The following is a 12,688-nucleotide window of genomic DNA, read 5'->3' as shown; positions in this document are numbered from 1 at the left end:
TCACTAAAACAGATTATCTGGTCATTATCTCGTTGCTGTTTATGGGACTTAGCTGCCGCGTTTCCTACATTCCAACAGCGATGGCACTTCATTGGCTGTAAAGTGCTTTGGGAGGTTGTGAAAAGTGCTGTAGAAACACGAGCACTTTCTTCTCTTTATGGGAGTTGTCAACCTCGCAATTTTTGTTGAGTATATAGAAACATAGGAACTGCTGGATGAGAAAAGACCAAGGCCCATCTGGTTCGCCTTCCACCATCCTGGTAGTCGCCTGATTCAACGCTAACGGAGTTGATGACTAATCACAGCAATCAATCTCCATTTGGTTGAGGGATAAATATTGGCTAGGGCACTAGGGAGAATCCCCTGCTCTTCTATGAATATTGACATGGGATCTTCTACGTCCAACTGAGAGGGCAGATGGGGCCTCGGTTTAGTGACTCATCTGAAAGACTTCAGTCTTGCCCCTATTTATAAATAATCCATTTGATTTTATTCCTCTGAAGATTAAACATATCCCTGTTACTGAATTGTTTTCTGCATGAATATTATCCCCATCTATTTCACTGTTCACTATTAGCTGATCCTGGCTGGTTTCATTTTCCCAGTGCCCCCACCATTCCTAGTTTAAATACCTCATCATTGCTCTATTTAACCATTTTGCTATGAACATACGAATTAAGAGCAGGAATAGGCCATTCGGCCCCTCGAGCCTGTTCTGCCATTTGATAAGATCATGGCTAATCTGATTATGACCTCGACCCTACTTTCCCGTCTATCTACTATAACCTTTGACTGCCTTGTTAATCAGGAATCTATTTAACTCAGCCTTAAAAATATTCAATGACCCTGCCTCCACCGCTCTCTGGGGAAGGGAGTTCCACAGACTCACGACCCTCAGAGAGAAAAAATTTCTCATCATCTCCGTCTTAAATGGGAGACCCCTTATTTTTAAACTGTGGCCCCTTGTTCTAGTCTTTCCCACAAGGGGAAACATCCTCTCAGCATCTATCCCTTCGAGTCCCCTCAGGATCTTATATGTTTCAATAAGATCACCTCTCATTCTTCTAAACTCCAGTGTATACAGGCCCAACTTGTCCAACCTTTCCTCATAAGATAACCCCTCATCCCAGGAATCAGTCGAGTGAACCGTCTCTGAACCGCCTCCAAATAAGGAGACCAAAACTGCACACAGTATTCTCGATGTGGTCTCACCAATGCCCTGTACAATTGTAGCAAAACATCTCTACTTTTATATTCCATTCCCCTTGCAATAAATGACAACATTCCATTTGCCTTCCTAATTACTTGCAGTACCTGCATACTAACTTTTTGTGATTCATGTACTAGGACACCCAGATCCCTCTGTACCTCAGAATTCTGCAATCTCTCTCCATTTAAATAATATACTGCTTTTCTATTCCTCCTGCCAAAGTGGACAAGTTCACATTTTCCCACATCATACTCCATCTGCCAAATTTTTGCCCACTCACTTAACCTATCTATATCCCTTTACAGACTCCTTATGTCCTCTTCACAACTTATTTTCCTGCCTACCTTGCTCGTACATTTTTAGCACCCTCCCTGTTGGGACGTAGCCAATCCTTGCGGAATAGCTCCCACTTGTCCCAGAACTGGTGCCAATGCCTAACAAAGTGGATTCCCTTTTCCTGACTCCACACCTTTAGTCAGGCATCGATTTCTCTGATCTTCCTATCCTCCCCTATTCCAGCGCACGGCTAGGGAAGAAAGCCTGAGATTACCACCTGTGAAGTCCTGCTCCTAAACTTGTTCCCTAATCTCCGAAGTTCATTTTTACCCACATCATTGGCTCCCACATGGACCATGATGACTGTTTGTTCTCCCTCCCCTTGCATGAGCTTTCATATTTCCCTTTCCCTGGCACCTGGGAGGCAGCAAAGTATCGCGGACTGTTGGTCTGGATTGGAAAAGATTGCGTCAGCCCCTCTAACTATTGAATCCCCTCTGTCTACTACCTGTCCAGCTGTTTCTCTAATCTCCCTCCTTGAGCCATCGCTTGTCAGTTGGTGCCATTGATAGTTATTTAATGGCCCTGGCAAGAAATCTTATTTCTCCCACAGGAAGCTGGAGCTTCCAATCTGTTTGAGAGCGTAGGTTATTGCATCGAGTTACATTGCAACTACAGCACAGAAACAGGCCATTCGGCCCAACTGGTCTATGCCAGTGTTTATACTCCACACGAGCCTCCTCCCTCCCCGTTCTGGATCCCCCCCACCCCCATTCTAACCTTCCCTTCCTGCCTATCCCCATCCCTCAGGTAGTGGCCCATCTTTCCTCCTCCGCTGCCTGCTCCCTATTCCTCATTGGTGTGACTACCCTCTCAAACTCTCGATCCAGAAACCGCTCTCCCTCCCTGATGAGTCGGATTGTCTCCATCTCCATCACAAGTTCCGAGGTTTTGAGCTCGAGATGTGTGAATCGGTGACACTTCCAACAGACGGGTTCGCTCGAGTCAAGACCTGGTGTCTGAAATTCCCACATCTAGCAGGAATGACCACATCACCATCCCTTCACTAAAAACAGATTATCTGGTCATTTATCTCATTGCTGTTTGTGGGATCTTGCTGTGCGCAAATTGGCTGCCGCGTTTCCTCCATTACAACAGTGATTACATTTCAAAAATACTTTGTTGGCTGTAAAGCTGGTTGGGATGTCCTGAAAGGCTCTATAGTTCTTTTTTTCTTTCCTTGTGCTGCCATTTTTGGAGTTAGTTAGTTTGTTCTACTTTAAAGTTTACTTTACTTATGCATAATATAAGCAAGTCTACTTAGCACATCCAACACCCTCCGCAGCTAACTCTCATTCACACCAAAGTCCTTACTCTCGAGCTTGGAGCTCACTTTACCAACTCACGCCATGGTGGGCTCTTGGCTTGAACTGGAACTCTCTCAACTACCTCCCTTTACATACCTTTCAGACACAAACCAATTTCAACTGGTCAATCAGTCCCCAAATATGGCCAACAACCTACTCACAGGTGCCTGCCAGTTAACTGCTAACTGACTTGCAGTTACACAAGTTGAAATCTAAGCTTAAATTTCAATTGAATAAAAAGCACAACTTCTGTACTAATTACCCACTCACCTATCTCCTACTCACCACTGAATTCCCACTCTCACCAAATTCCCATTTTAGAATTTCCTACTCTCACTCTGGTTCCCACCTCTCTTTGTGCTTTTAGTTCGAGCTGTTTATGCCCTCTAAACCTATGCAATATATTAAAATTCTTAATTGGGTGCACTCTATTGAAAACTTCAATGTAAACATTTCTTATGGGAATTCCAGGGTAAAAACGTCGACATTACCTGTTATATTTCTCCATAACACCAGTAGATGGCACTCTAATAGGACTTCCAATGTTAATCCTACGAATTACTTGTCACGGCTTCCTGTAACACCACCATGTAATGCTGTATCATCTTTTCCCCTCAGATCACTCAAAATGCTTTCTGGAGAGATTTTTGTCGGCCGTTTGTTTTCTTGGTAACTGAAATTTCTAATGATGTAAAATAAGGTTTTAAACAAAATTTTGAAATTTACGTACTTCACGGTAACTCGATTAAATCTATCCACTGAATTGTCATTTGTGTCTTTTAATGCCTTCACTGAAGTTTTTACTTGAAGGCCTCAGCCTCTCCTGAAAGCCTGGGCTTGGAGTAGCGCAGACACGCGACTCTGTTCCAGGGTGTGTAGTCTGAGCATGTGCGGTCTACCCAATTTGCCAGGATGCATCAGTACCACCGAGACTGCCCCACCTCCTCCTCTCCATCCCCTGGAAATAGTGGTAAAGAATCTTACAACACCAGGTTATAGTCCAACAATTTTATTTGAAAATCACAAGCTTTCGGAGATTATCTCCTTCGTCAGGTGAGCGTGGGACTCCTTGAACGTTTCGCATTTATAGTCAGAGAACAATACCTGGTGATTACAGATAATCTTTCCAACTGCCCGTTGTCAAGGCAATCAAAGTGTTCAGACAGAGAGGTGTTACCTACAGGACCACCGAATGTACAAACAGCCAGAACACAAGACAGAGAGAGAGAGAGGGAGAAACATCCGAAAGGAAGAGAAAGACAGAGAATGACCCGTTGTATTAAAAACAGATAACCTTTATTCGCTGGTGGGGTTACGTGTAGCGTGACATGAACCCAAGATCTTCGGGTAAGCGTTCTCCAAGGCGGCCTACGAGACACACGACAACGCAAAATCGTCGAGCAGAAATTGATAGCCAAGTTCCGCACCCATGAGGACGGCCTCAACCGGCTCACCTGACGAAGGAGATAATCTCCGAAAGCTTGTGATTTTCAAATAAAATTGTTGGACTATAACCTGGTGTTGTAAGATTCTTTACAATTGTCAACCCCAGTCCATCACCGGCATCTCCACATCATGGAAATAGTGGTGTACATGAGCCCCGCCCTAAATCCCAACCACACTGGAAATCTATCATTTTTGCCCCAGAAGGATTGTGCAATTCTTGGGCTCCATCAACTTCACTCTCACCTCACCAAGTACTGCAACATGCCTGCTGGTGGCGCCGCTGAGCTGGTAGAACATTTCCTGTTCTCGACACAGCAGCGCCACCAATAGACATTTAGTGGTGCTGCAGGCCAGATGCTGTACTGTTGATAGAACCACCCAATGGTACAGTGCAGAAGGAGGCCCATTCGGCCCATCGTGCCTGTGCCTGCTCTTTGAAAGAGCTATCCAATTAGTCCCGCTCCCCCCTGCTCTTTCCCCACAGCCCTGTAAATTTTCCCCCTTCAAGTATTTATCCAATTCGCTTTTGAAAGTTATTGAATTTGCCTCCTTTCGGGCAGTGCATTCCGGATTGGACAAAAAGCAAAATACTGGGGATGCTGGAAACGCTCAGCAGGTCAGGCAGCGTCTGTGGAGAGAGAAACGGAGGTAACGTTTCCTGTTTCATTACCATTACCATGGCACTAGCTGTGGGATGTTTTAAAAAGGTGGTTCGATTCCTTAAATTCCAAGGGGCCACAGATGTGTCTACACCTGTTCCCCTTATCAATGCAATGGCTTAAATTCGCAGGTAAGAATACCACTTCCTCAAATAAAAACAGAAAATGCTGGAAAACACTCAGCAAGTCAGGCAGCATCCGTGGAGAGAGAGAGAAACAGAGTTAACGTTTCAGGTCGATGACCTCTCATCAGAACTGCAGCAAGTGCAGAGCCAGGGGAAGTGGGGGGGAGCGGAGGAATTAACAAAGGGTACAAGGTCTGTGATAGGGTGGAGGGCAGGAGTGATTAATTGACAAAAAGGGGATGACGGCTCAAGACAAGGAGGGTGGGTAATGGGACAAGTAAAGAAACAAAAGATGGGTCCAGCGGAGGTATGAACGGTTACAGCAGGATAGCAGAGCGGGAGGGAAGCAGGGAAAATCCAGCAAAGAGGCGAAGGCTCTCGTGGCGGAGAAAGGCAGGTCAACCCCAGGGGAACGGACCACCCCACCGACCACCCCAGCCCACACTGCCTCCACCTCCAGTGGCTCAGGTGCAGCCCATCCTCCATTAACAGCAACTACTGGCTGAGGGAGAAAATGGGAGAAGTGGCTCAGAACGACACCACTGTCTCAACGCGGCGCTGGTCTCTGACCACCGACCGACACCTCACCAAGTGTACGAGCAAACATTTTCTCGGAAGTGGCCACAGTCCCCTTTCTTCTGTTAGCTGTTTCTCACACATTTTTTTTCTGTCAGCCGTGGCTCAGTGGTAGCACTCTCCCCACTCTAGAGACTTGAGCACATAATCCAGGCTGACACTCCCAGACTTTAAACCGAGGTCACCGTCTGCCCTGTAAGTTGGATGTAAAAAGACCCCATGGCTTCTATTTGAAGAAGATCAGGGGAGTTCTCCCCGGTGTCCTGTCCAATATTTATCTCTCGATCAACATCATTTAAAACAAACACTTTGGCCCCGATATTAGGGGGGAGGCGGGACGGCAGCGAGGGGGAGATTGGGCGCGTGGGCGACCCGTCCAATAAAATCTGTCCGTTCCCCACGCGATCGCGGGTCAATTGGAGCCACTTAACGTGGCTTCCGGGTTTGCCGTCCGAAAGCTGCGCAGCGGACGGACTGCGCACCAGCATCACGGGCTGTCAGCTGGAGGAGCTCTATTTAAAGGGGCAGTCCTCCAATGGCTGCTCCTGGAGCAAAGACCCACACAGCACAATGGAGCAGCACAGGGGAAAGGCTGTTCCTAGATTTAGTGATGCCTCACTCCACGTGCTACTGGATAGGGTGAGGAGGAGGAAGGATGTGTTCTACCCGGCGAGCGGGAGGAAGTGGCCTGCCTCTGCCACCAGGAACGCCTGGCTTGAGGTGGCAGAGGAGGTCACCAGCAGCAGCAGTATCTCCCACATTGGATCCAGTGCAGGAAGCACTTCAATGACCTAACTAGGTCAGCCAAAGTGAGTACACTTACTCATTCCCCAACACTCCGTCTCCCACATCACCGCACCCACCTCCCACTCATTCTGCACTGCCAACACTACTCTATCACATCACTCCCCACACCCACTCAAAGCTCATCCTCAACTTACCTGCACTTACTCAGCACTCCCTCACCTCTCCATAAGTCATCCCACCACTACCACTCACCCCGATCCTCATACAATGTCATGGCTCTGTCTCATACGCACCCTCTGATGCATCTCATTCACGGTCAGCCTCACCCAAACCAATGCATTCATCGGTTGGCCACTTCACTATCACTCGCTCACGTGTCTGTACTTTCTCCCCTTATAGGAGAAGAGAACCCAGAATGCACGGGAGAGGGTGAGGACCGGAGGGGGTCTGCAACAGATAGTCGTCCTCTCAGACGCGGAGCAGGAGGCTCTTGAAGTGAGCCGCACCCTCGAGTGCCTGTCCGTCGAGGATGCTGAGACTGGCACCCGACGAACGTCTGGTGACAGAACTTTAACATTCAGCACACACAATATCAATTGATGTCAACATGCCTTGCCATCTTCAGTGCCTCAGTATGTTCATCGCAACATGACACTTCTGTGATGATGCTTAATATTGCCTTCTGTTTTCTTACTAAGCCTTCAGCGACCGCTGTGACAGCAGAGGGCGATTCCTCAGAGGACCTGCTGGCCTCTGAGGGGGCACCGTCACATCTGAGCAAGCCATCCACCAGCACAGACACACACATCTTGGTGGGTCCCAGTCCACATTTAGTTGGGATCGCACATGGTGAGTTACCACACACGTGAGCTGGAGCAGACACTGGTGGCAGGGGCAGTTGTGGAGAGTCCGCGTTGGTGTGAGCACTCCTCTCCAGGCTCTGCTCAGCCGGACCCAGATGCTGAACCTTGAGGGCCTTCCATGAAAAGGAGAATGATGGAGAGGCAGCAGCGCATTTGCGAGGTGCTGGGACAAGTGCCACAATCGCACAGAGGATGGAGGAGTCATAAGAACATAAGAACATAAGAAATAGGAGCAGGAGTAGGCCAATCGGCCCCTCGAGCCTGCTCCGCCATTCAATAAGATCATGGCTGATCTGATCCTAACCTCAAATCTAAATTCATGTCCAATTTCCTGCCCGCTCCCCGTAACCCCTAATTCCCTTTACTTCTAGGAAACTGTCTATTTCTGTTTTAAATTTATTTAATGATGTAGCTTCCACAGCTTCCTGGGGCAGCAAATTCCACAGACCTACTACCCTCTGAGTGAAGAAGTTTCTCCTCATCTCAGTTTTGAAAGAGCAGCCCCTTATTCTAAGATTATGCCCCCTAGTTCTAGTTTCATCCATCCTTGGGAACATCCTTACCGCATCCACCCGATCAAGCCCCTTCACAATCTTATATGTTTCAATAAGATCGCCTCTCATTCTTCTGAACTCCAATGAGTAGAGTCCCAATCTACTCAACCTCTCCTCATATGTCCACCCCCTCATCCCCGGGATTAACCGAGTGAACCTTCTTTGTACTGCCTCGAGAGCAAGTATGTCATTTCTTAAGTATGGAGACCAAAACTGTATGCAGTATTCCAGGTGCGGTCTCACCAATACCTTATATAAATGCAGCAATACCTCCCTGTTTTTATATTCTATCCCCCTAGCAATAAAAGCCAACATTCCGTTGGCCTTCTTGATCACCTGCTGCACCTGCAAACTAACCTTTTGATTTTCTTGCACTAGGACCCCCAGATCCCTTTGTACTGCAGTACTTTCCAGTTTCTCGCCATTAAGATAATAACTTGCTCTCCGATTTTTCCTGCCAAAGTGCATAACCTCACATTTTCCAATATTGTATTGCATCTGCCAAATCTCCGCCCACTCACCCAGCCTGTCTATATCCCCTTGTAGGTTTTTTATGTCCTCCTCACTCTCTACTTTCCCTCCCATCTTTGTATCATCTGCAAACTTTGATATGTTACACTCGGTCCCCTCCTCCAAATCGTTAATATAGATTGTAAAGAGTTGGGGACCCAGCACCGACCCCTGCGGAACACCACTGGCTACAGGTTGCCAGTCCGAGAATGTACCATTTATCCCAACTCTCTGCTTCCTGTTAGATAACCAATCCTCCACCCATGCCAGAATATTACCCCCAATCCAGTGATTCTTTATCTTGAGCAATAATCTTTTATGTGGCACCTTGTCGAATGCCTTCTGGAAGTCCAAATACACTACGTCCACTGGTTCCCCTTTATCCACCCTGGACGTTATATCCTCAAAGAACTCAAGCAAATTTGTCAGACATGACTTCCCCTTTGTAAAGCCATGCTGACTTTGTCCTATTAAATTATGTTTATCCAAATGTTCTGCTACTATCTCCTTAATAATAGACTCCAAAATTTTACCCACCACAGATGTTAAGCTAACTGGTCTATAATTTCCAGCCTTCTGCCTACTACCCTTTTTAAATAAGGGTGTTACATTAGCAGTTTTCCAATCTGCCGGGACCTTTGCCGAGTCCAGAGAATTTTGGAAAATTATTACCAAAGCATCCACAATCCCCACTGCCACTTCCCTCAAGACCCTGGGATGTAAGCCATCAGGTCCAGGGGATTTATCCGCCTTGGGTCCCATTAATTTACTGAGTACCAATTCCTTAGTGATTTTAATCGTATTTAGCTCCTCCCCCATTAGAGCCCCCTGTTTGTCCAGTGTTGGGATATTCTTAGTGTTCTCTACCGTAAAGACTGAAACAAAATATTTGTTCAGCATTTTTGCCATCTCCATGTTTCCCACCATTAATTTCCCGGTCTCATCCTCTAAAGGACCTACGTTTGCCTTAGCCACCCTTTTTCTTTTTATATAACTGTAGAAACTCTTGCTATCTGTTTTTATATTTTTTGCTAATTTATTTTCATAATCTATCTTCCCTTTCTTAATCAATCCTTTTGTTACTTTTTGCTGTCTTTTGAAGAATTCCCAATCTTCTATCCTCCCACTAAGTTTGGCTTCCTTATATGTCCTTGTTTTTAGTCGGATACTATCCTTAATTTCTTTACTTAGCCACGGGTGGCTGTCATTTCTTTTACACCCTTTTTTCCTCAGTGGAATATATTTGTTTGGAAAGTTGTAAAATAACTCCTTAAATGAACACCACTGTACCGTCTTACCCTGTAATCTATTTTCCCAGTCCACTTTAATCAATTCCGCTCTCATACCATCATAGTCTCCTTTATTCAAGCTCAGTACGCTTGTTTGAGAACCAACCTTCTCACCCTCTAATTGGATATGGAATGTAACCATGTTATGGTCACTCATTCCAAGGGGATCCTTAACTAGGACACTATTAATTAATCCTGGCTCATTACACAGGACCAGGTCCAAGGTTGCTTGCCCCCTTGTAGGATCAGTTACATACTGCTCAAGAAATCCATCCCTAATACACTCAATAAACTCTTCCTCAAGGCTGCCCTGCCCAATTTGATTTGTCCAGTTAATATGATAGTTAAAATCCCCCATAATTATAGCTGTTCCCTTATTACATGCCCCGACTATTTCCTGATTAATACTTCTTCCAGCAGAGTTGCAACTATTAGGAGGCCTATATACTACGCCCACGAGTGTTTTTTGCCCCTTATTATTCCTTATCTCTACCCAAACTGTTTCATTATCCTGATCCTTTGTCCCAATATCTTTTGTCTGTATTACAGTGATTCCTTCCCTTATTAACATAGCCACCCCACCTCCCCTTCCTTCCTGCCTGTCCTTCCTGATTGTTAAATACCCTGGCATATTTAATTCCCAGTCGTTGTCCAACTCCTGTTGAGTGGAATGGTGGCACAGGTACAGGAAGGAATCTCTGAGATACTGTCACAGGGACGTGAGGGCATCTCTGAGATAGTGTCGTGGGTAAGTGCGGGAATGTCTGCGATGGAGGGAAGGCTAGCCTCCATTGAGCTTCAAGCACGGCTCACCAATGAGTTTTTTAAAATTCCTTTATGGGATGTGGGCGTCACTGGCGAGGCCGGCATTTATTGCCCATCCCTAATTGCCCTTGAGAAGGTGGTGGTGAGCCGCCTTCTTGAACCGCTGCAGTCCGTGTGGTGACGGTTCTCCCACAGTGCTGTTAGGAAGGGAGTTCCAGGATTTTGACCCAGCGACGATGAAGGAACGGCGATATATTTCCAAGTCAGGATGGTGTGTGACTTGGAGGGGAATGTTCAGGTGGTGTTGTTCCCACGTGTCTGCTGCTCTTGTCCTTCTAGGTGGTAGAGGTCGCGGGTTTGGGAGGTGCTGTCAAAGAAGCCTTGGTGAGTTGCTGCAGTGCATCCTGTGGATGGTACACACTGCAGCCACAGTGCGCAGGTGATGAAGGGAGTGAATGTTTAGGGTGGTGGATGGGGTGCCAATCAAGCGGGCTGCTTTGTCCTGGATGGTGTCAAGCTTCTTGAGTGTTGTTGGAGCTGCACTCATCCAGGCAAGTGGAGAGTATTCCATCACACTCCTGACTTGTGCCTTGTAGATGGTGGAAAGGCTTTGGGGAGTCAGGAGGTGAGTCACTTGCCGCAGAATACCCAGCCTCTGACCTGCTCTTGTAGCCACAGTATTTATTTGGCTGGTCCAGTTAAGTTTCTGGTCAATGGTGACCCCCAGGATATTGATGGTGGGGGATTCGGCGATGGTAATGCCGTTGAATGTCAAGGGGAGGTGGTTAGACTCTCTCTTGTTAGAGATGGTCATTACCTGGCACTTGTCTGGCACGAATGTTACTTGCCACTTATGAGCCCAAGCCTGGATGTTGTCCAGGTCTTGCTGCATGCGGGCTTGGACTGCTTCATTATTTGAGGGGTTGTGAGTGGAACTGAACACTGTGCAATCATCAGCGAACATCCCCATTTCTGACCTTATGATGGAGGGAAGGTCATTGATGAAGCAGCTGAAGATGACAACGGCCTTTCGGACTCAGGGTGAGCAACATTCTGCCGCCTTAAACAGACAGGCAGATACCCTGGCACTGGCCTTACAAGGTTTCACACATGTCCTCCAAACTGTCGTCCAGCAGAGTGGTAGGAGTGATGTGGGCCTGGCCCTGGAGAGGGATGATGGCGGAAGGGGACATGGAAATGGGGACGCCACTCAAAGCACTCCCACATCTCGCCCGTTGCCCCCCTCTCAATCAGAACCTGCAATGCTGCCTCCTCTCCAGGTGGTCGAGTCTGCCCCTGCACAGGTGCAGGTGGAGCAGTCTTTGGAGGGGCCCTCACGGGCACCGAAACCCAGAGGGTGTAGGCCCAAAGCATCTAATCGGCCAGGGCATGAACAAGAGCAACCTGCCACTACCTCTGCTGCAGCCACAGGGGATGCTCCACGTAGGAGTAGTCGGAAGAGAAAGGTGAAGGTTTTGTGAGCACAAAGGGGATGCACAAGGGTGTTTGACGGTGGTCATGTTTTTTATTTATATTAGCTTTTTGTTAAACTCAGATTAAATATTATTATTGTCACCACTACTGCCACGTCTTGGCCATTCTTGACTGGCTTCTATAATCAGGCCCTTTCATGAGGTTCACAATGAACGCTGACACTTGATGCCACCCATTAGGTCACTCTACAGTGGGCGTATGTGTAGTTGCAGGACTGTTTTGTGCAGGGAGGGGTGAGGCGGGGGCTGGTGTGGGCTCTACTCTATCCGGTGGTGTGAGGACTGGACTCCTCACACTGTCTGATGTTAGGAGAATCGTTCACATATCAGTGACTCCCCAGCCTCATGAGCAGCCAGGTGAGCTGCTGTTCCGCCCATGAGTTGCTCTTGCTCCTCCTCTTCCTCCTCAATGTGGGTGGCAGATGTGGATGGGGCCTCCTCAAGCAGCACCCCTCTCTGTTGTGCCATGTAATGCATCCCATTCTGTCTGGTGCGTATTGAAGTGCTCCCCCAGAACGATCAAGGCACCTAAATCGCATCTTGAGCAGCCCTATAACATGCTCAATTGTAGACCTGGTGGTGATGTGGCTGTCGTTACATCGACGCTGTGGCTCGGTGGTGGGGTTCCTCAGAGGTGTCATGAGCCACGTGTGCAGGGGGTATCCCTTGTCCCCGAGGAGCCAGCCCTTACGGGTGTTCAGTGCGTGGAAGAGGGGCGGGATGTTGGACTCCCGGAGGATGAAGGAATCGTGGCAGCTGCCAGGGTATCTGGCGCACACGTGAAGGAATCTCTTGCAGTGGTCACAGA

Source organism: Heptranchias perlo, chromosome 4, assembly GCF_035084215.1.
Source record: "Heptranchias perlo isolate sHepPer1 chromosome 4, sHepPer1.hap1, whole genome shotgun sequence".
In the NCBI taxonomy this organism is placed as follows: domain Eukaryota; kingdom Metazoa; phylum Chordata; class Chondrichthyes; order Hexanchiformes; family Hexanchidae; genus Heptranchias; species Heptranchias perlo.
Note: the sequence above shows the minus strand (reverse complement) of the source record.